Genomic DNA, 25,371 nt, shown 5'->3' on the forward strand with positions numbered 1-25,371 from the left:
AATTATTTGAGTTAGGATTTCATCATCTACATCTGTAAAGGCACATCCATGTGCTAACTCTTTCAGCCGTGTGACATAAGTGTCTATGGACTCTTCTGGAAGCTGCTTGGCAATCCTGAATTTATATCTTTCATATCTGATGTTCTGTTTGGGGTTGAAGTAGCCAGTGAGAGCTTTAGTGCAGTTGCTGTATGTGTCTGTTTCTGCTGCAGGTAACGTACTGTATATGTCATAGACTCCTGTGCCTGCACAATGCAGGAGCAAAGCTCTCTTTCTTTTCTCCTCCTTTATGTCCATGGCTTCTAGGAAATTCTCAAATCTGTTTAGCCATTTTCTCCAGTTATGGGAGAGATTAATGACATCAGTCATATCAAACTGTGGGAATGTGTGCAAGTAGTCAGCCATGACAGAGTCTCTCAGTGGTGCTGGCGTGTGAAGCGGTAAAATAGAGTCCGTACTCACAGCAGTAGGTGATTATATCCCATCCTCGTCGCCAGTTGTAATATCCACACGTTATGAAGAATTCAAGGTATTAAACTTTAGATATGTTTTATTCTTCGTCCTTCAGCACACAGCATAACACTTGCATTCCCATGCTACACAGAAGTGAACCTGAAACTTCCCTTCTCATCCCTCTTGTCTCCACCCCCCAAGTCCCATAAGTCTGGCTTGCTTAAAGAGACAGATCTAATTATTATACATTACATCTGTGACCCCCACATCTCCCTCCAGGAGATTTTCTGTCCTCCTTTCCTACATATAGACATTAATATGGAGTCACCCCTCTGCCGATATAATGGTTCAGCTCTTCTGGGAAGGTTTTTTACAAGATTTTCTCGCAATCTCTGTTTTATGATGAGGCCGATGTCCGGGCTCAGTCCAGCCGGTCACCAGACTCCCCCTCCTTGTCGGTATGGAGCTTGTGCCCTGGGCACAGTCATGGGGGACAGATAAGGGTCTTCCCCAAACTGTTCTCACAAAGTTGAAGCTACACTTGTCCACAATGTCGTGTGCTGAAGATGAAGATTTCTCTTCACTGGACTAAGGAGCTCAGCCAATGACGACCCCTGATAACAGCCCACAGCATTATCACCCTCCACCATCTGTACAGGGGGCATAGTACAGTCAGGGGGTAACGTCCTCCTGGAGTCACCAAACCCAGACTCCTCCATCAGACGCCAGATAGAATAGTGCGATCCATCACTCCACAGAACACGTCTCCTCCAGAGTCCAGTAGTGGCGGCTTTACACCACTCCATCCGACGCTCCGCATTGTGCTTGGTGATGTACGGCTGCATGCAGTTGGCCATGAAGCTTCCCATGGGGGCGCAGTGTCTGTGCTGATACCATAAGAGGTCTGGACTCTGCAGTTATGGGGTCTGCAGAGTGTTGGTGACTTGTCTTCCCTAAATTGCACAGATCCAGCCAGTCCCACCATTCAACACCAGAGACGCTCTCACAAATCACTTAACCATCTGCTCACTCTTTCTATCCTCCTTCTCCTAGTTGCAGGAGACATTGCTCCCAACCCTTGTCCCCCATGTTATAGAAAGTCAAACCCCCCCACTGCTACACTCAGAAACCCCTCTAATCTTATTAATATTCCCTGCATGCCATCTGTCTCTCTTAATTGTGCACTTTGGAATTCTCGCTCAGTGTGTAACAAACTCTCCTTCATTCATGACTTCTTCCTTTCTAATTCTCTTAACCTCCTGGCTCTTACTGAAACCTGGATCCAGCAGTCAGATACTACCGCTGCTGCTGCTCTTTCATACGGGGGGCTACACTTCTCTCATACCCCAAGATCAGACAATAGAGCTGGTGGAGGCGTTGGTCTGCTCCTATCACCAAAATGTACCTTTCAGGTTATCCCTCAAGTACCCTCACTTGTCTTCCCTTCTTTTGAGGTCCATGCCGTCAGACTCTACACCCCCTTCTCCATGCGAGTGGCGGTGGTGTATCGTCCTCCCGGCCCCTCCCATCAGTTCCTGGATCATTTTGCCACTTGGCTTCCACATTTTCTCTCCTGTGACATCCCTACCCTCATCATGGGAGATTTCAACATCCCCATTGCTCTTCCCCTCTCCCCATCTGCTACTCACCTTTTATCTCTAACCTCCTCATTTGGCCTTTCGCAGCTTACTAATTCTCCAACGCATGAAGACGGAAACTCCCTCGACTTGGTCTTCTCTCGGCTTTGTGCAGTGGATGATTTTGCAAACTCCCCTCTCCCGCTCTCTGACCACAACCTTCTTTCATTCTCTATAAAGAACTGCCATGCTGCTCAGGTCACCCCCACTGTCCAGACTTATAGAAACATACAGGCCATTAACACCCAGAAACTTCTGAAGAACTTGCAGTCTTCATTGGCCCCTATCTCCTCCCTCTCATGTCCTGATTCTGCATTGAAGCATTACAATGAAACACTTCAAAGTGCCCTGGATGAATTTGCACCCCCTATAAATAGAACACCACAACGCAGACGGCGACAACCCTGGCACACGGTGCAAACACGTTTCCTGCAGCGGTGCTCCAGGTGCGCCGAACGTCTGTGGAGCAAATCCAATCTACACAAAGATTTCATCCATTTTAAGTTTATGCTTAGAACATACAACACTGCCCTTCACCTCTCCAAACAAACCTATTTCAACACCCTCATCATCTCACTGTCCAATAACCCGAAACGTCTCTTTGACACTTTTCATTCTCTACTCAATCCAAGAGTACAGGCCCCAACCACGGAGCTCCGAGCTGACGATCTGGCCAATTACTTCAAAGAAAAAATTGACCAGATCCGACAGGAAATTATCTCCAAATCCCCTCATACCATGCACTGTCCTCCCTCCCCCACTGCATCTAACTCACTCTCTGATTTTGAACCAGTCACAGAAGAAGAAGTAAGCAGGCTCCTTGCATCTTCTCGCCCAACTACTTGCACCAGTGACCCATTTCCGTCACATCTCCTCCAGTCCCTTTCCCCTGCTGTCACCCCTCACCTAACTAAAATATTTAACCTCTCTCTCTCTTCTGGTATTTTTCCCTCCTCATTTAAGCATGCCATCATACATCCACTACTTAAAAAACCATCCCTCGACCAAAACTGTGCCGCTAACTATAGACCTGTCTCTAATCTTCCCTTCATCTCTAAACTCCTGGAACGCCTGGTCCACTCCCGTCTTATCCGCTATCTCTCAGAAAACTCTGTTCTCGACCCTCTCCAATCCGGTTTCCGCTCTTTACACTCCACTGAAACTGCCCTCACTAAAGTCTCTAATGATCTGCTAACAGCTAAATCAAATGGTCATTACTCCATGCTAATTCTCTTGGATCTCTCTGCAGCATTCGACACTGTGGATCATCAGCTCCTCCTCACTATGCTCCATTCCATTGGCCTCAAGGACACCGTTCTCTCCTGGTTCTCCTCCTATCTCTCCGACCGCTCCTTTACTGTATCTTTTGCCGGTTCCTCCTCCTCTCACCTTCCCCTTACTGTTGGGGTTCCTCAAGGATCGGTTCTAGGCCCCCTCCTCTTCTCCTTGTACACTGCCCCTATTGGTCAAACAATCAGTAGATTTGGTTTCCAGTACCATCTCTATGCTGATGACACCCAATTATACGCTTCTTCTCCTGACATCACGCCTGCCTTTCTAGAAAACACTGGCGATTGTCTAAACGCTGTGTCTAATATCATGTCCTCACTATATCTGAAACTGAACCTGTCAAAGACTGAACTCCTTGTGTTTCCTCCCGCTACTAATGTACCTACACCCGACATTGCCATTTCCGTGTGTGGTTCCACTATTACTCCCCAGCAACATGCCCGCTGTCTTGGGGTCATACTTGATTCCGAGCTTTCCTTTGCCCCCCACATTCGATCACTGGCTCGCTCTTGTCATCTGCACCTCAAAAACATTTCTAGAATTCGACCTTTTCTTACTTTTGACTCTGCAAAAACTCTTACTGTTTCTCTTATTCATTCTCGTCTCGACTATTGTAACTCTCTTCTAATCGGTCTCCCTCTTACCAAACTCTCCCCTCTCCAATCTGTCTTGAATGCTGCAGCCAGGATCATATTCCTCACCAATCGTTACACCGATGCCTCTACCTTGTGCCAGTCATTACACTGGCTACCCACCCACTCCAGAATTCAGTATAAACTTATTACCCTCACCCACAAAGCCCTCCATGGCTCAGCACCACCCTACATCTCCTCCCTTGTTTCAGTATACCACCCTACCCGCGCCCTCCGTTCTGCTGATGACCTGAGGTTAGTATCCTCAATAGTCAGAACCTCCCACTCCCGTCTCCAAGACTTTACACGTGCCGCGCCAATTCTTTGGAATGCACTTCCCAGGTCAATACGATTAGTCCCCAATCCCCACAATTTTAAGCGTGTCCTGAAAACGCATTTATTCAGACTGGCCTATCGCCTCAACACATTAACCTAATCTATCCCTGTGTGGCAGAGCCAAAAGTTTTACCATAACCAGGTTCCCAGCATCATGTTCCCACATGCTTTATGCATCCATTAGCCCTCTGTGTCTGTACTGTTACACACTTAACATTATGGCTGGTCCATACAATCAGGGCAACTGTTACCACCCACCTTTCGTGTCTCCCTCTTTCCTCATAGACTGTAAGCTTGCGAGCAGGGCCCTCATTCCTCTTGGTATCTGTTATAATCTATGTGATTATTGTTATGCTGTAATGTCTATTGTCTGTACAAATCCCCTCCGAAATGTAAAGTGCTGCGGAATATGTCGGCGCTATAAAAATAAAATTTATTATTATTATTATTATTCCCTCTGCCAATCGGCACTCGGCCCCCTGATCGGTAATGTTATGGAGTCTTTTGCTTTAGTTCCTTACACTTCTCAATATCGCTCACAGATGATGGGGGAAGATCCAGCAGGAAGAAATGTCATGGACGGACTTATTACCCCGATGGTTGCTATTACAGAACCACACTGGTATCAGGGATGGCAGCACCACTGGGGGATCCATCTCGTTAGTATAAGCAGACGGCATGACGGGGCGCAGGAGGTTATACACCCGGGATGGCCGGGGGCCGGAGGTTATACACCCGGGGTGGCCGGGGGCCGGAGGTTATACACCCGGGGGTGTCCAGGCCAGGGGCTGGAGGTTATACACCAGGGGTGGCCAGGGGCAGGAGGTTATACACCGGGGGTGGCCGGGAGCCGGAGGTTATACACCGGGGGTGGCCGGGAGCCGGAGGTTATACACCCGGGGTGTCCAGGGGCCGGAGGTTATACACCCGGGCTCGGGGTGGCCAGGGGCCGGAGGTTATACACTCGGGGTGGCCAGGGGCCGGAGGTTATACACCCGGGGTGGCCAGGGGCCGGAGGTTATACACCCGGGGTGGCCAGGGGCCGGAGGTTATACACCCGGGGTGGCCAGGGGCCGGAGGTTATACACCCGGGGTGGCCAGGGGCCGGAGGTTATACACCCGGGGTGGCCAGGGGCCGGAGGTTATACACCCGGGGTGGCCAGGGGCCGGAGGTTATACACCCGGGGTGGCCAGGGGCCGGAGGTTATACACCCAGGTGGCCGGGGGGCCGGAGGTTATACACCCAGGTGGCCGGGGGGCCGGAGGTTATACACCCAGGTGGCCGGGGGGCCGGAGGTTATACACCAGGGGTGGCCAGGGGCCGGAGGTTATACACCAGGGGTGGCCAGGGGCCGGAGGTTATACACCCGGGGTGGCCAGGGGCCGGAGGTTATACACCCAGGTGGCCGGGGGCCGGAGGTTATACACCCGGGGTGGCCAGGGGCCGGAGGTTATACACCCGGGGTGGCCAGGGGCCGGAGGTTATACACCAGGGGTGGCCAGGGGCCGGAGGTTATACACCCGGGGTGGCCAGGAGCCGGAGGTAATACACCAGGGGCCGGAGGTTATACACCCGGGGTGGCCAGGGGCCGGAGGTTATACACCGGGGGGTGTCTGGGCCATAATGGAGCCCACTCTAGGTAACTGTAATCCGAGTCACTGTAGCAATATGTCATATGGTGATGTGGCCTCTGCGGTCTCACTACGTTTGTGTAGATTTCTGGAACTTGTAGTTGTTGTTAGGAGAGCTCTTGTAATGGAGGACTGCACCTCATGTAATGAGCAGCCTGCAGACACCCACAGAGTGTGACCCATGACAGGACACAGAACAGTGGTGACGTGCAGTAACGACAGCGGTGACATGAGGGTGGTTGTAGTGCTACAGACAGGCTCCGGGCCTGCAGCGCCCTGCTGTCACCATGGCAACGCCTGCAGTGACCGCAAACAAACAGCAGGAGGCCGGGCCTCGTCACCCCGTGTGAATGGTCGCCCCCGGCAACCCATAGACTCCGATTCCCACCGGAAGACTTCACTGTCCGCAGCTTCGGAAATGCAGCCGGTGACGCCGGATCCCGGGAATCTTCACCCCCCGGAGGTCGCTCCACTCTGCGGTGACGTATTCACTGTTCCCTCCGATTACCGGTCAGATCTTCCTGTGCATTAGGTTCAGGGCAGCAAAACCATAACTGAGCCCCCCGAAGGGTAAAACATGTCCGCTGCGGGGTAGATTGTAAGCTCCTAGGACCAGCGGGTACATAGAATGGTGAGCGCGGACCACCGAGCATAACGGTGATATATACCGGACCCCGGAGAGCGGGAGGTTATTACATTATACCCCACCCGCCTGGCAGTGACGTGTCCGCATAATCAATCATCACCCATCTGTATATTCCCGTCCGCCGGCGCTGAGCTGCTAAATATTCACTAGAGGTTATCGGAGAGAATCAGCGCAGGGACGTGATGACCGACACCGGGCGCTGATCCATCACCACTGTGTCCGCAGCAAGAGCGCAGCTCCGGACAACGGCCAACACCAAAGTCTGAAATCTCCTGGTTTGGATTAATCCCAAAAACCATCATTTTACATTACCTGTACTGTACTAACACATGGAGCATTACACTCCAGAGCTGCACTCACTATTCTGCTGGTGCAGTCACTGTGTACATACATTACATTACTGATCCTGAGTTACACCCTGTATTATACCCCAGAGCTGCACTCACTATTCTGCTGGTGCAGTCACTGTGTATATACATTACATTACTGATCCTGAGTTACATCCTGGATTATACTCCAGAGCTGCACTCACTATTCTGCTGGTGCAGTCACTGTGTATATACATTACATTACTGATCCTGAGTTACATCCTGGATTATACTCCAGAGCTGCACTCACTATTCTGCTGGTGCAGTCACTGTGTATATACATTACATTACTGATCCTGAGTTACATCCTGTATTATACTCCAGAGCTGCACTCACTATTCTGCTGGTGCAGTCACTGTGTATATACATTACTGATCCTGAGTTACATCCTGGATTATACTCCAGAGCTGCACTCACTATTCTGCTGGTGCAGTCACTGTGTACATACATTACATTACTGATCCTGAGTTACCTCCTGTATTATACTCCAGAGCTGCACTCACTATTCTGCTGGTGCTGTCACTGTGTACATACATTACTGATCCGGAGTTGCACCCTGTATTATAACCCAGAGCTGCACTCACTATTCTGCTGGTGCAGTCACTGTGTACATACATTACTGATCCTGAGTTACATCCTGTACTATACTCCAGAGCTGCACTCACTATTCTGCTGGTGCAGTCACTGTGTATATACATTACATTACTGATCCTGAGTTACATCCTATATTATACCCCAGAGCTGCACTCACTATTCTGCTGGTGCAGTCACTGTGTACATACATTACATTACTGATCCTGAGTTACATCCTGTATTATACTCCAGAGCTGCACTCACTATTCAACTGGTGCAGTCACTGTGTACATACATTACATTACTGATCCTGAGTTACATCCTGTATTATACTCCAGAGCTGCGCTCACTATTCTGCTGGTGCAGTCACTGTGTACATACATTACATTACTGATCCTGAGTTACATCCTGTATTATACTCCAGAGCTGAGCTCACTATTCTGCTGGTGCAGTCACTATGTACATACATTACATTACTGATCCTGAGTTACCTCCTGTATTATACTCCAGAGCTGAGCTCACTATTCTGCTGGTGCAGTCACTATGTACATACATTACATTACTGATCCTGAGTTACCTCCTGTATTATACTCCAGAGCTGCGCTCACTATTCTGCTGGTGCAGTCACTGTGTACATACATTACATTACTGATCCTGAGTTACATCCTGTATTATACTCCAGAGCTGCGCTCACTATTCTGCTGGTGCAGTCACTGTGTACATACATTACATTACTGATCCTGAGTTACCTCCTGTATTATACTCCAGAGCTGAGCTCACTATTCTGCTGGTGCAGTCACTATGTACATACATTACATTACTGATCCTGAGTTACCTCCTGTATTATACTCCATAGCTGCACTCACTATTCTGCTGGTGCAGTCACTGTGTACATACATTACATTACTGATCCTGAGTTACATCTTGTATTATACCCCAGAGCTGCACTCACTATTCTGCTGGTGCAGTCACTGTGTACATACATTACATTACTGATCCTGAGTTACATCCTGTATTATACCCCAGAGCTGCGCTCACTATTCTGCTGGTGCAGTCACTGTGTACACACATTACATTACTGATCCTGAGTTACATCTTGTATTATACCCCAGAGCTGCACTCACTGTTCTGCTGGTGCAGTCACTGTGTACATACATTACATTACTGATCCTGAGTTACCTCCTGTATTATACCCCAGAGCCGCACTCACTATTCTGCTGGTGCAGTCACTGTGTACATACATTACATTACTGATCCTGAGTTACATCTTGTATTATACCCCAGAGCTGCACTCACTGTTCTGCTGGTGCAGTCACTGTGTACATACATTACATTACTGATCCTGAGTTACATCCTGTATTATACCCCAGAGCCGCACTCACTATTCTGCTGGTGCAGTCACTGTGTACATACATTACATTACTGATCCTGAGTTACATCTTGTATTATACCCCAGAGCTGCACTCACTGTTCTGCTGGTGCAGTCACTGTGTACATACATTACATTACTGATCCTGAGTTACATCCTGTATTATACCCCAGAGCCGCACTCACTATTCTGCTGGTGAAGTCACTGTGTACATGTCACGGGGGCTTAGTTCAACTAAGGCAGAAATACCCGGGGCCCCTGTGGTGTCCCTTTACTAGGGGAAACCCTGTCTGACCCTCAACCCAGGGTTTTTGCTGAAGGTGCAAATGCCTGAGCCTCCGACCTTTCCTTATCTCCTGCTCAGCCCTGCACTTAACCCTCCACCCAGTGAGAAGTCACCACCAAAGCCCCCACACAAATAATGACAGACAGGGAGAACTTAAACTGCACTGCGCCGCACACACACAGGAATAAACAGTAATGTGAACAGGGCACAACTAAACACAAATATGGGAAGGAGAAAGGATAACGACGGATCATACGACACCAGATATGAATCTCTCTCTCTTGAACACCTCCACTCCAGACCGGAACCACTTGGTATGAAACACAAGCTATAATCGGCGACCGTGGGCGTGACTAACCAGCCAACCTGGTCTCCAGCAGGATTAACCCCCGAGAGCCTGAAGATCAGGCCGGCGCCACTGAGGCTATAGTGGCTGGAGGTGGAACTACCTCTGCCTGCCGGATGCTGTGGTGTGAACAGCGTCCGACATGACAGTACCCCGTCTTCTACGAGGGACCCCAGGGCCCTCAAGACTCATAGGACCCGGCTTGTCCGGATGACGACGGTGAAAAGAACTGACCAGCCGATCCGCATGCATGTCTGAGGCTGGAACCCAAGACCTTTCCTCTGGACCATACCCCCGCCAGTGCACCAAATACTGAAGAGTACGGCGTACTACTCGAGAGTCCACTACCTTGGCGACCTCGAACTCTAACTCGCCATCCACCATGACTGGAGGTGGCATCGGCGTTGTGTCCACAGAGCCTACCACCTTTTTCAATAAAGCCCTGTGAAACACGTTGTGTATCTTGTACACTGTGGGAAGTTCCAACCGATAAGCCACTGGGTTAATGATGGCAGAAATCCTAAAAGGCCCAATAAACCTTGGACCCAGTTTTAAAGATGGGATTTTGAGTTTTATGTTCTTCGTAGCTAACCACACCCATTCACCCACACACAGGTCCGGACCTGGCACGCGTCTACTGTCAGCCACCCGTTTGTACCTGGCACTCATGCTCAACAAACGCTGTTTCACCCGCCTCCAGACTGATGACAATTGGGCTCCTAGCTGATCCTCCTCCGGGACACCCCCCCCCGGAGTCACCCTGACGTAAGGTACAAAACTGAGGATGTTGACCGTACACACAAAAGAATGGAGACTCTCCTGATGACTCTTGGCGGTGATTATTTAATGCGAATTCGGCCAGAGGAAGGAAAGTAGACCACTCCTCCTGGTTGTCGGACACAAAGCATCGTAAATACTGTTCAAGATTTTGGTTCATGCGCTCAGTTTGTCCATTAGACTGTGGATGAAACGCCGATGAATGTGACAACTTGATCCCCAACCTTGAGCAAAAAGCTTTCCAAAACCTCGCCACAAATTGCGTACCCCTATCAGATACTATGTCAGACGGTACTCCGTGGAGTCTGACCACCTCCTTCACAAATACCTGAGCCAACGTCTTAGCATTGGGCAAAGAGGACAACGCCACAAAATGCGCCATCTTTGAAAAACGGTCAACCACCACCAGGATGACCGTGTTCCCTGCCGAGGCTGGCAAGTCAGTGATAAAATCCATGGAGATTTCTGTCCATGGCCTATTGGGTACCCCCAGAGGCTGTAGCGTGCCAGCAGGACGGGTTCGGGGTGACTTAGCCCTAGCGCACGTGATGCAAGCTGCCACGTACGAGACCACGTCCTGCCGGATTTTGGGCCACCAGAAACGACGCGATACCAGCTCTAAGGTGCCCTTCACCCCTGGGTGACCAGCCAGTACCGAATCGTGGTGTTCCTTCAACACCTTAGGCCGAAGATGCAGGGGTACAAATGATTTGTTGGCGGGAAGTCCTGGTGGTACCTCCTCTTGGGCCTCGGCAATCTCCGCCTCTACCTCAGTCGTGAGAGCCGAGACCACTACCCCTTTCTGGAGGATGGGTACCGGCTCTTCCCGAGGTTCTCCCCCCGGAAAACACCTAGACAAAGCATCCGCCTTGGTGTTTTTAGCCCCGGGACGGTACGTCACAAGAAAATTGAAACGAGTAAAAAACAATGCCCAGCGAGCCTGCCTAGGAGACAGACGCTTGGCCGACTCCAGGTAGAGCAGATTCTTATGGTCGGTGATAACTGTGACCTGGTGAGCCGCCCCCTCCAAGAAGTGTCGCCATTCCTCAAAAGCCAGTTTGATGGCCAACAACTCCCTGTTGCCGATATCATAATTCCGTTCGGCCGGCGACAACTTCTTGGAGAAGTAGGCGCATGGATGCATCTCGCTCAAGGACGAGCCTTGAGACAGTACTGCCCCCACTCCCACCTCCGACGCATCAACCTCTACCACAAAAGGTTTAGACACGTCTGGTTGCACCAGAATGGGGGCTGAAGCAAAACTATTCTTCAGACGCTCAAATGCACGTATAGCCACCTCAGGCCAGTTCGCCAGATCGGCACCCTTTTTTGTCATGTCCGTGAGCGGTTTGGCGACAGTCGAAAAGTGTTTTATAAATTTCCTATAATAATTCGCAAACCCCAGGAACCGCTGGAGTGCTTTCAGACTCTCCGGCCTCTCCCATTGCAGCACCGCTTGCACCTTAGCGGTGTCCATTTTAAAACCGGCTGCGGACACAATATATCCCAAAAAGGGCAACTCCTGGACTAAAAATAAACATTTTTCCAGCTTAGCATAGAGCTGGTTCTCCCGGAGCAACTGTAACACCTGCCTGACATGCTCCAAATGAGTGTCCCGATCGCTAGAATAAATGAGGATATCATCCAGGTATACAATCACAAATCTCCCCAGGACATGAGCAAAGACATCATTAATAAAATGTTGGAAAACGGCAGGCGCGGTGGTCAACCCAAACGGCATAACCAGACTCTCAAAATGACCCTCAGGAGTGTTAAACGCCGTCTTCCACTCATCCCCCTGACGGACCCTTATGAGGTTATACGCCCCCCTGAGGTCCAGCTTGGAAAACCATTTTGCCCCCGCTACCTGGTTGAACAAATCCGGGATCAACGGCATTGGGTAGGGATCACGGATAGTAATCTGGTTTAACTCTCGGAAATCCAGACACGGGCGTAACCCCCCATCTTTCTTCTTAATGAAGAAAAACCCCGCGGCTACAGGCGAGGACGAAGGCCGGATGTGACCTTTGCTCAGACTCTCCGCGATGTAGTCTTTCAGAGCTTGTCTCTCAGGACCAGAAATATTAAACATCCTGGCCTTAGGTAATTTGGCCCCGGGTTTTAACCTAATAGCACAGTCATAGGCTCGATGTGGAGGCAGTTCTGAGCAACCCTTCTCAGAGAAAACATCAGCGAAATCCTGCAAAGCCTCCGGCAGGCTGGGCGTCACGGCGGACACACATGTGGCCAAGCAATTGTCTTGGCAGAAACCACTCCATTGGACTATGTCCTGAGTTTTCCAATCAATTACCGGGTTGTGCCTGGACAACCATGGAAAACCCAGGACCATTTGTGCCGGGAGATTACGGAGGACCCTACATGTAACCGACTCAGAATGTAGGACCCCAATGTGGAGTTTCACCTCTGCCACAAACTCAGTAATCTCCCCTTGAGGGAGGGGAACAGCATTAATGGTCACCACCTGTATGGGGTGAGGAAGTTTTTCAATCTTAAACCCGGCGGTGTGTGCAAACTCCTCATCTATGAGATTGGTGGCGGAACCGCTATCCACAAACACTGATATAGGTAGCTCTCTGCCGGCGATAATAACCTTGGCAGGGAGCATACATTGAGATACCATCATGGAGGATATGCATACGCTCAGTTGGGTCTCCTCCATACCCTCTGAGCTTAACAGTTTTCCGCCGGTGTGACCCTCTTAGGTAGTACCGGGCAAACGTTAACATAATGACCTCCTTTACCACAGTAGAAACATGCTCCGGACTTCCGGAATCCCGGAGCGCGAGGCTGAACCTGTGCCACGCCAGCAATCTGCATAGGTTCAGGGGACTCATCTACTTCAACCACACTTGCACCTCTGCTTTCCCCCAGAGGTAGCGTCTCCTGTGCCCCCTGACGAAAACGGCGATCAATACGTATCACCAAACTCATGGCAGACTCCAATGATGCCGGAGACTCATACATCAGGAGGGCTTGTTTCACCCTCCCTGATACCCCATGAATAAACTGGCTCCGCAGTGCTGGGTCATTCCACTGTGTGTCTACGGCCCAGCGGCGAAATTCCGAACAATAGTCCTCTGCCAAGCGCTCCCCCTGGCGGAGGGCGCGGATTTTAGATTCCGCTAGAGCCAGTCGGTCAGGGTCATCGTAAATGAGTCCGAGGGCAGAAAAAACATTATCGACCGAATGAAATGTAGCAGAGTCAGGTGGTAAGGAAAATGCCCATGCTTGGGGGTCACCACTCAGTAATGACAACACCAGCCCTACTCGCTGGGCCTCATTACCTGAGGATATTGGCCGCATGCGGAAGTATAATTTGCAGGCCTCCCGAAATACGACAAATTTGCTGCAATCGCCTGAAAATCGTTCTGGCAGCGGAAACTTCGGCTCTGCACCGATACCTGCAGATGCCGTTTGCACCTTTGCTACTACCAGGCCCTGCTGCTGAACTGCCCCATTCAACTCGGAGACCTGTATGGACAGCGCCGCCAACTGGCGGGTTATGGAATCTAATGGATCCATGGACTCCTGAAAAAATGTGGGCCGATTATAATGTCACGGGGGCTTAGTTCAACTAAGGCTGAAAGACCCGGGCCCCTGTGGTGTCCCTTTACTAGGGGAAACCCTGTCTGACCCTCAACCCAGGGTTTTTGCTGAAGGTGCAAATGCCTGAGCCTCCGACCTTTCCTTATCTCCTGCTCAGCCCTGCACTTAACCCTCCACCCTCCACCCAGTGAGAAGTCACCACCAAAGCCCCCACACAAATAATGACAGACAGGGAGAACTTAAACTGCACTGCGCCGCACCCACACAGGAATAAACAGTAATGTGAACAGGGCACAACTAAACACAAATATGGGAAGGAGAAAGGATAACGACGGATCATACGACACCAGATATGAATCTCTCTCTCTGCAACACCTCCACTCCAGACCGGAACCACTTGGTATGAAACACAAGCTATAATCGGCGACGCCCATAGGCCAGCATGACTATTTAAAGACCGTGGGCGTGACTAACCTTCCAACCTGGTCTCCAGCAGGATTAACCCCCGAGAGCCTGAAGATCAGGCCGGCGCCACTGAGGCTATAGTGGCTGGAGGTGGAACTACCTCTGCCTGCCGGATGCTGTGGTGTGAACAGCGTCCGACATGACAGTACATACATTACATTACTGATCCTGAGTTACATCCTGTATTATACCCCAGAGCTGCACTCACTATTCTGTTGGTGCAGTCACTGTGTACATACATTACATTACTGATCCTGAGTTACATCCTGTATTATACTCCAGAGCTGCACTCACTATTCTACTGGTGCATTCACTGTGTACATACATTACATTACTGATCCGGAGTTACCTCCTGTATTATACCCCAGAGCTGCACTCACTATTCTGTTGGTGCAGTCACTGTGTACATACATTACATTACTGATCCTGAGTTACATCCTGTATTATACTCCAGAGCTGCACTCACTATTCTACTGGTGCATTCACTGTGTACATACATTACATTACTGATCTGGAGTTACCTCCTGTATTATACCCCAGAGCTGCGCTCACTATTCTGCTGGTGCAGTCACTGTGTACATACATTACATTACTGATCCTGAGTTACCTCCTGTATTATACCCCAGAGCTGCGCTCACTATTCTGCTGGTGCAGTCACTGTGTACATACATTACATTACTGATCCTGAGTTACATCCTGTATTATACTCCAGAGCTGCGCTCACTATTCTGCTGGTGCAGTCACTGTGTACATACATTACATTACTGATCCTGAGTTACCTCCTGTATTATACTCCAGAGCTGAGCTCACTATTCTGCTGATGCAGTCACTATGTACATACATTACATTACTGATCCTGAGTTACCTCCTGTATTATACTCCAGAGCTGCGCTCACTATTCTGCTGGTGCAGTCACTGTGTACATACATTACATTACTGATCCTGAGTTACACCCTGTATTATACCCCAGAGCTGCACTCACTATTCTGCTGGTGCAGTCACTGTGTACATACATTACTGATCCTGAGTTACATCCTGTATTATACTCCAGAGCTGCACTCACTATTCTGCTGGTGCAGTCACTGTGTGCATACATTACATTACTGATCCTGAGTTACACCCTGTATTATACCCCAGAGCTGCACTCACTATTCTGCTGGTGCAGTCACTGTGTACATACATTACATTACTGATCCTGAGTTACACCCTGTATTATACCCCAGAGCTGCACTCACTATTCTGCTGGTGCAGTCACTGTGTACATACATTACTGATCCTGAGTTACATCCTGTATTATACTCCAGAGCTGCACTCACTATTCTGCTGGAGCAGTCACTGTGTACATACATTACATTACTGATTATGAGTTACACCCTGTATTATACCCCAGAGCTGCACTCACTATTCTGCTGGTGCAGTCACTGTGTACATACATTACTGATCCTGAGTTACACCCTGTATTATACCCCAGAGCTGCACTCACTATTCTGCTGGAGCAGTCACTGTGTACATACATTACATTACCGATCCTGAATTACACCCTGTATTATACCCCAGAGCTGCACTCACTATTCTGCTGGTGCAGTCACTGTGTATATACATTACATTACTGATCCTGAGTTACATCCTGTATTATACTCCAGAGCTGCACTCACTATTCTGCTGGTGCAGTCACTGTGTACATACATTACATTACTGATTTACATTACTGATCCTGAGTTACATCCTGTATTATACCCCAGAGCTGCACTCACTATTCTGCTGGTGCAGTCACTGTGTCCATACATTACATTACTGATCCTGAGTTACATCCTGTATTATACCCCAGAGCTGCACTCACTATTCTGCTGGTGCAGTCACTGTGTACATACATTACATTACTGATCCTGAGTTACCTTCTGTATTATACTCCAGAGCTGCACTCACTATTCTGCTGGTGCAGTCACTGGGTACATACATTACATTACTGATCCTGAGTTACATCCTGTATTACACTCCAGAGCTGCACTCACTATTCTGCTGGTGGAGTCACTGTGTACATACATTACTGATCCTGAGTTACATCCTGTATTATACTGCAGAAATGCACTCACTATTCTGCTGGTGCAGTCACTGTGGACATACATTACATTACTGATCCTGAGTTACACCCTGTATTATACCCCAGAGCTGCACTCACTATTCTGCTGGTGCAGTCACTGTGTACATACATTACTGATCCTGAGTTACACCCTGTATTATACCCCAGAGCTGCACTCACTATTCTGCTGGTGCAGTCACTGTGTACATACATTACATTACTGATCCTGAGTTACCTCCTGTATTATACTCCAGAGCTGCACTCACTATTCTGCTGGTGCAGTCACTGTGTACATACATTACATTACTGATCCTGAGTTACCTCCTGTATTATACTCCAGAGCTGCACTCACTATTCTTCTGGTGCAGTCACTGTGTACATACATTACATTACTGATCCTGAGTTACACCCTGTATTATACCCCAGAGCTGCACTCACTATTCTGCTGGTGCAGTCACTGTGTACATACATTACATTACTGATCCTGAGTTACACCCTGTATTATACCCCAGAGCTGCACTCACAATTCTGCTGGTGCAGTCACTGTGTGCATACATTACATTACTGATCCTGAGTTACACCCTGTATTATACCCCAGAGCTGCACTCACTATTCTGCTGGTGCAGTCACTGTGTACATACATTACATTACTGATCCTGAGTTACACCCTGTATTATACCCCAGAGCTGCACTCACTATTCTGCTGGTGCAGTCACTGTGTACATACATTACTGATCCTGAGTTACACCCTGTATTATACCCCAGAGCTGCACTCACTATTCTGCTGGAGCAGTCACTGTGTACATACATTACATTACTGATCCTGAGTTACACCCTGTATTATACCCCAGAGCTGCACTCACTATTCTGCTGGTGCAGTCACTGTGTACATACATTACTGATCCTGAGTTACATCCTGTATTATACTCCAGAGCTGCACTCACTATTCTGCTGGTGCAGTCACTGTGTATTTACATTACATTACTGATCCTGAGTTACATCCTGTATTATTCCCCAGAGCTGCACTCACTATTCTGCTGGTGCAGTCACTGTGTACATACATTACATTACTGATCCTGAGTTACATCCTGTATTATACCCCAGAGCTGCACTCACTATTCTGCTGGTGCAGTCACTGTGTACATACATTACATTACTGATCCTGAGTTACATCCTGGATTATACTCCAGAGCTGCACTCACTATTCTGCTGGTGCAGTCACTGTGTATATACATTACATTACTGATCCTGAGTTACATCCTGTATTATACTCCAGAGCTGCACTCATAGAATCATAGAATCATAGAATTGTAGAGTTGGAAGGGACCTCCTGGGCCATCTGGTCCAACCCCCTGCTCAAAGCAGGATTCGCTAAATCATCCCAGTCAGATGTCTGTCCAGCCTCTGTTTGAAGACTTCCATTGAAGGAGAACTCACCACTTCTCGTGGCAGCCTGTTCCACTCATTGATCACTCTAACTGTCAAAAAGTTTTTTCTAATATCTAATCTGTGTCTCCTCCCATTCAGTTTCATCCCATTGCTTCTAGTCTTTCCTTGTGCAAATGAGAATAAAGTTGATCCTTCTACAATGTGACAGCCCTTTAGATATTTGTAGACAGCTATTAAGTCTCCTCTCAGTCTTCTCTTTTGCAAACTAAACATTCCCAAATCCTGCAACCTTTCTTCATAAGACAGGGTTTGCAGACCGGTCACCATTCTGGTCGCTCTTTTCTGAACTTGCTCCAGTTTGTTGATGTCTTTTTTAAAATGTGGTGCCCAAAACTGGACACAATATTCCAGATGAGGTCTGACCAAAGAGGAGTAGAGGGAAATAATGACTTCACGTGATCTAGACTGTATGCTTCTGTTAATACATCCTAGAATTGCATTTGCCTTTTTTGCTGCTGCATCACACTGTTGACTCATATTCAGTCTGTGATCTATTAGTATGCCCAAGTCTTTTTCACATGTGCTGTCACTTAGCCCTTTTCCTCCCATTCTATATATGCTTTTTCCATTTTTATTGCCCAGATGTAGTACTTTGCATTTCTCCCTGTTAAAAACCATTCTGTTAGTTGCTGCCCACTTCTCCAGTTTATTTAAATCTTTTTGAATCCTCTCTCTCTCTTCTCTAGTATTAGCTATCCCTCCTAGCTTTGTGTCATCAGCAAATTTAATCAGTTTACCCTCAATTCCTTCATCTAAATCGTTGATAAAGATGTTGAACAATACAGGGCCCAGGACAGAGCCCTGTGGTACCCCACTTGAGACATTCTTCCAACTGGATGTGCAGCCATTTACGACCACTCTTTGGGTCCGATCACTAAGCCAGTTATGAATCCACCTAACAGTTGCCTTGTCCATTCCATACTTAATCATTTTTTCAATAAGGATTGTATGAGAGACTTTGTCAAATGCTTTGCTGAAGTCAAGATATACTATATCTACAGCATTTCCTTGATCCACCCAATCAGTGATACCGTCATAGAAGGAAATTAAGTTAGTCTGACATGACTTATTAGTTACAAACCCATGCTGACTCTGTTTAATCACTTCATTCTTATCCAGGTATTGACATACATGTTGTTTAATAATTTGTTCAAAGATCTTTCCTGGTATAGAAGTCAGACTCACCGGCCTATAGTTACCTGGGTCCACCTTCTTCCCCTTTTTGAAGATAGGAACAACATTTGCTCTTCTCCAGTCTTCTGGCACTTCTCCTGTTCTCCAAGAATTTTCAAAGATTATAGAGAGGGGTTCAAAAATTTCTTCTGCTATCTCCTTCAGTACTCTGGGGTGTAATTCATCTGGACCTGGAGACTTGAATTCATTTAGGCTAGCTAAGTGTTTCCTCACTATCTTTCTGTTTATAGATATCCTGGATTCTTCTATTCCCTTAATAGGACAGTGAATAACAGTTGATGTTACATTTCCTTTCTGAGAGAAAACAGATGCAAAATAGGAATTTAAAAGTTCAGCCTTCTCAACATCCTGTCTTACCATTTCATCATTTTCATCCTGTAAAAATCCTATAGCATCTTTGACTTTTCTTTTACTTTTGACATATCCCCAAAATCCTTTATTATTGCTTTTGACATCTCTTGCAAGCCTCAATTCATTTTCAGCTTTAGCTAATCTGATTTGTGCCCTGCAGGTTCTGCAGACAGCATTATATTCTTCTTTAGATATGCCTCCCTCTTTCCATTTTATAAACATTTTTTTCTTCCTTTTTAGCATGTGCTTAAGTTCTGTGTTCATCCATCCTGGTTTCCTTAACTGCTTCCTATTCTTCCCTCTTTTCGGAATTGTTAACAACTGTGCTTTGAGAATTTCATTTTTCAAGATTTCCCATCCTTCCTGGACATTTTTGTCTTTAAGGATATCCAGCCATTGGATCCCTCCAATTCTCTTTCTGAATCCCTTAAAATCTGCCTTTCTGAAATCTAACCTTGACGTCTGAGTCTTCACAGGTCTTCCGCCTCTAGTTATCCAAAATTCTAAAATAGCATGGTCGCTACCTCCTAGGGTCCCAGCCACTTTTACCTCCTCAACCATTTCCTCCCTGTTTATAAGGATTAGATCCAAGGTAGCAGTTCCCCTTGTTTTCTCCCTTACCTTTTGGAAGATAAAGTTGTCAGCAAGAGAGGATAAGAATTTCCTTGACCTGTTAGTTTTGCCTGAGAGAGATTCCCAACAAATGTCTGGATAGTTGAAATCTCCCATGACAACTATGTCATATTTTTTGGAGAACTTGGCCATTTGATGCATAAAGAGTTCATCCATATCTTCAGCTTGCACAGGCGGCCTGTAGTAAATGCCTACAATGGTGTCCTTTCCATTGTTCTGTCCTTGTATTCTTACCCAAACAGTTTCCACAGAACTCCCAGTCTCTGAAGCTTCAATCTCTGTGCAGATATACGCGTTTCTAACATACAATGCGACACCCCCTCCTCGTTTATCAAGTCTGTTTCTTGCAAATAAGTTGTATCCTTCTAGTCTTGTATTCCAATCATGTGTATTGTCCCACCAAGTTTCAGTGATTCCAATGACATCATATTTCTTTTCCTGTGTTAGTAGTTCCAATTCTCCTTGTTTGTTGCCCATGCTTTGTGCATTAGTATAGAAACATTTTAGTTTGTGATTGGTTTCTCTTTCTCCAATATTTTTATTAATTAGATTCTTTCGTCTTTGTTCTTCCTTTCCACTTCTAATAGCAGAGTTCTCAATAGCATTTGTCAGGTGTATGGCTTTTTCTGGTCTTTTGCTTCCCTTCCCATGTTGTTCTAGTTTAAAGCTCTCCTTACAAGTGTAGCAAGGCGACTTCCAAATACATGCTTTCCAGTCTTCGTAAGGTGCACCCCATCTCTAGCAAGTAGTCCATCGTATAAGTAGTTCACTCCGTGATCCAGAAATCCAAATCGTTGCTGACGGCACCATCGACGTAGCCAGTTGTTCACCTGCAGAATCTTATTCCACCTCCTAGTTCCATGGCCATCCACTGGGAGGATGGAAGAGAAGACCACCTGCGCTCCCAGTTCTTTCACTTTCTTGCCTAAGTCTTCAAAGTCTCTGCAGATGGTTTCCAGGTCGTTTCTTGCAGTGTCATTTGTCCCCACATGTAGTAGCAGGAATGGGTAGTCATCTGTAGGTCTGAAGAGTCCTGATATCCTGTCAGACACATCTTTAATTTTTGCACCTGGAAGACAACACATTTCTCTTGAAGTTATATCCGGTCTGCAGATAGCGGCCTCTGTTCCTCTCAACAGGGAATCCCCCATGACCACCACTCTCCGTTTCTTCTTCACAACATTTTTCTTTCTCCATCCAGGAGGACTCTGAAGGCGTACAAGGTTGCTGTTTGTTGGCAAAGTCTTATCCTGATGTATTTCTTCATTGTTTTCCTGCGTGAGAGCCTGGTACTGGTTTCTGAGCAGTATGGGTGCTGACTGCCTCCTGATCCTCCTGCTTCTCTGGGTCACATGTCTCCATTCCTCTGTTTCTTCAGGTGCACTTCGAATTTCTTCTCTTTCTGTAACATGAAGAGATAATTCTGCTCTGTCCAAGAACTCTTCACCTTCCTTAATGATCTTCAACGTAGCCAACCTCTCTTCGAGATTTTGCAACTTTTCCTCCAACAGGGACACAAGCTTGCATTTGTGGCATGTGAAGTTTGGCTTTTCCACTGGTAAGTCTGTGAACATGTAGCAAGAAATGCAGCTCACCAAATGGCTCCTGGCCTCTTCCATCTTGAGATTTCTTAAAAACGATGAAGGATGAGCCCAAATTCGCGCGCCGATAGGCGAGCGGTTTTTCCGATTTCCTCAAGACTCTTCCCCTGGTTTTCCGATTTCCTCTTTTCAGCTGCAACGGCCAAAACCCAGTGATCGTTGAGCTCGCGGAGACTCTTCACTTATCCCAGAAGGCACTGGGAATATGCAAATGATCTCCTCAAGACTCTTCCCCTGGTTTTCCGATTTCCTCTTTTCAGCTGCAACGGCCAAAACCCAGTGATCGTTGAGCTCGCGGAGACTCTTCACTTATCCCAGAAGGCACTGGGAATATGCAAATGATCTCCTCAAGACTCTTCCCCTGGTTTTCCGATTTCCTCTTTTCAGCTGCAACGGCCAAAACCCAGTGATCGTTGAGCTCGCGGAGACTCTTCACTTATCCCAGAAGGCACTGGGAATATGCAAATGATCTCCTCAAGACTCTTCCCCTGGTTTTCCGATTTCCTCTTTTCAGCTGCAACGGCCAAAACCCAGTGATCGTTGAGCTCGCGGAGACTCTTCACTTATCCCAGAAGGCACTGGGAATATGCAAATGATCTCCTCAAGACTCTTCCCCTGGTTTTCCGATTTCCTCTTTTCAGCTGCAACGGCCAAAACCCAGTGATCGTTGAGCTCGCGGAGACTCTTCACTTATCCCAGAAGGCACTGGGAATATGCAAATGATCTCCTCAAGACTCTTCCCCTGGTTTTTTTTCACTATTCTGCTGGTGCAGTCACTGTGTATATACATTACATTACTGATCCTGAGTTACATCCTGTATTATACTCCAGAGCTGCACTCACTATTCTGCTGGTGCAGTCACAATGTATATACATTACATTACTGATCCTGAGTTACATCCTGGATTATACTCCAGAGCTGCACTCACTATTCTGCTGGTGCAGTCACTGTGTACATACATTACATTACTGATCCTGAGTTACCTCCTGTATTATACTCCAGAGCTGCACTCACTATTCTGCTGGCGCAGTCACTGTGTACATACATTACATTACTGATCCTGAGTTACATCCTGTATTATACCCCAGAGCTCCACTCACTATTCTGCTGGCGCAGTCACTGTGTACATACATTACATTACTGATCCTGAGTTACATCCTGTATTATACCCCAGAGCTGCACTCACAATTCTGCTGGCGCAGTCACTGTGTACATACATTACATTACTGATTTACATTACTGATCCTGAGTTACATCCTGTATTATACCCCAGAGCTGCACTCACTATTCTGCTGGTGCAATCACTGTGTACATACATTACATTACAGATCCTGAGTTACATCCTGTATTATACCCCAGAGCTGCACTCACTATTCTGCTGGCGCAGTCACTGTGTACATACATTACATTACTGATCCTGAGTTACATCCTGTATTATACCCCAGAGCTGCACTCACTATTCTGCTGGTGCAGTCACTGTGTACATACATTACATTACTGATCCTGAGTTACATCCTGTATTATACCCCAGAGCTGCACTCACTATTCTGCTGGTGCAGTCACTGTGTCCATACATTACATTACTGATCCTGAGTTACATCCTGTATTATACCCCAGAGCTGCACTCACTATTCTGCTGGTGCAGTCACTGTGTACATACATTACATTACTGATCCTGAGTTACATCCTGTATTATACCCCAGAGCTGCACTCACTATTCTGCTGGTGCAGTCACTGTGTCCATACATTACATTACTGATCCTGAGTTACATCCTGTATTATACCCCAGAGCTGCACTCACTATTCTGCTGGTGCAGTCACTGTGTACATACATTACATTACTGATCCTGAGTTACATCCTGTATTATACCCCAGAGCTGCACTCACTATTCTGCTGGTGCAGTCACTGTGTACATACATTACATTACTGATCCTGAGTTACATCCTGTATTATACCCCAGAGCTGCACTCACTATTCTGCTGGTGCAGTCACTGTGTCCATACATTACATTACTGATCCTGAGTTACATCCTGTATTATACTCCAGAGCTGCACTCACTATTCTGCTGGTGCAGTCACTGGGTACATACATTACATTACTGATCCTGAGTTACATCCTGTATTACACTCCAGAGCTGCACTCACTATTCTGCTGGTGCAGTCACTGTGTGCATACATTACATTACTGATCCTGAGTTACACCCTGTATTATACCCCAGAGCTGCACTCACTATTCTGCTGGTGCAGTCACTGTGTACATACATTACATTACTGATCCTGAGTTACACCCTGTATTATACCCCAGAGCTGCACTCACTATTCTGCTGGTGCAGTCACTGTGTACATACATTACTGATCCTGAGTTACATCCTGTATTATACTCCAGAGCTGCACTCACTATTCTGCTGGAGCAGTCACTGTGTACATACATTACATTACTGATTATGAGTTACACCCTGTATTATACCCCAGAGCTGCACTCACTATTCTGCTGGTGCAGTCACTGTGTACATACATTACTGATCCTGAGTTACACCCTGTATTATACCCCAGAGCTGCACTCACTATTCTGCTGGAGCAGTCACTGTGTACATACATTACATTACCGATCCTGAATTACACCCTGTATTATACCCCAGAGCTGCACTCACTATTCTGCTGGTGCAGTCACTGTGTATATACATTACATTACTGATCCTGAGTTACATCCTGTATTATACTCCAGAGCTGCACTCACTATTCTGCTGGTGCAGTCACTGTGTACATACATTACATTACTGATTTACATTACTGATCCTGAGTTACATCCTGTATTATACCCCAGAGCTGCACTCACTATTCTGCTGGTGCAGTCACTGTGTCCATACATTACATTACTGATCCTGAGTTACATCCTGTATTATACCCCAGAGCTGCACTCACTATTCTGCTGGTGCAGTCACTGTGTACATACATTACATTACTAATCCTGAGTTACCTTCTGTATTATACTCCAGAGCTGCACTCACTATTCTGCTGGTGCAGTCACTGGGTACATACATTACATTACTGATCCTGAGTTACATCCTGTATTACACTCCAGAGCTGCACTCACTATTCTGCTGGTGGAGTCACTGTGTACATACATTACTGATCCTGAGTTACATCCTGTATTATACTGCAGAACTGCACTCACTATTCTGCTGGTGCAGTCACTGTGGACATACATTACATTACTGATCCTGAGTTACACCCTGTATTATACCCCAGAGCTGCACTCACTATTCTGCTGGTGCAGTCACTGTGTACATACATTACTGATCCTGAGTTACACCCTGTATTATACCCCAGAGCTGCACTCACTATTCTGCTGGTGCAGTCACTGTGTACATACATTACATTACTGATCCTGAGTTACCTCCTGTATTATACTCCAGAGCTGCACTCACTATTCTGCTGGTGCAGTCACTGTGTACATACATTACATTACTGATCCTGAGTTACCTCCTGTATTATACTCCAGAGCTGTACTCACTATTCTTCTGGTGCAGTCACTGTGTACATACATTACATTACTGATCCTGAGTTACACCCTGTATTATACCCCAGAGCTGCACTCACTATTCTGCTGGTGCAGTCACTGTGTACATACATTACATTACTGATCCTGAGTTACACCCTGTATTATACCCCAGAGCTGCACTCA

At 47.1% G+C, this 25,371-nt stretch overlaps 1 protein-coding gene across 3 annotated transcripts in view; it reads left to right on the plus strand.

Annotated features, from left to right (window-relative positions):
• CDKL4 (cyclin dependent kinase like 4) overlaps positions 1 to 25,371 on the plus strand; it is an 88,840-nt gene that overhangs the window by 48,651 nt on the left and 14,818 nt on the right. The window contains exon 1 of one of the 3 annotated variants that reach the window (XM_073558657.1): positions 6,247 to 6,443. The exons of 1 other annotated variant lie outside the window; for it this stretch is intronic. The gene's annotated coding sequence lies outside the window, so the exon portion shown is untranslated. Of the gene's footprint in view, positions 1 to 6,246; positions 6,460 to 25,371 lie in introns of those variants that run through there. One more of the 3 variants, XM_073558656.1, reaches the window with a different exon arrangement.

The sequence above is a fragment of the Dendrobates tinctorius genome, unplaced genomic scaffold (assembly GCF_039654945.1).
Source record: "Dendrobates tinctorius isolate UK_male_01 unplaced genomic scaffold, ASM3965494v1 ptg000257l, whole genome shotgun sequence".
NCBI lineage: Eukaryota > Metazoa > Chordata > Amphibia > Anura > Dendrobatidae > Dendrobates > Dendrobates tinctorius.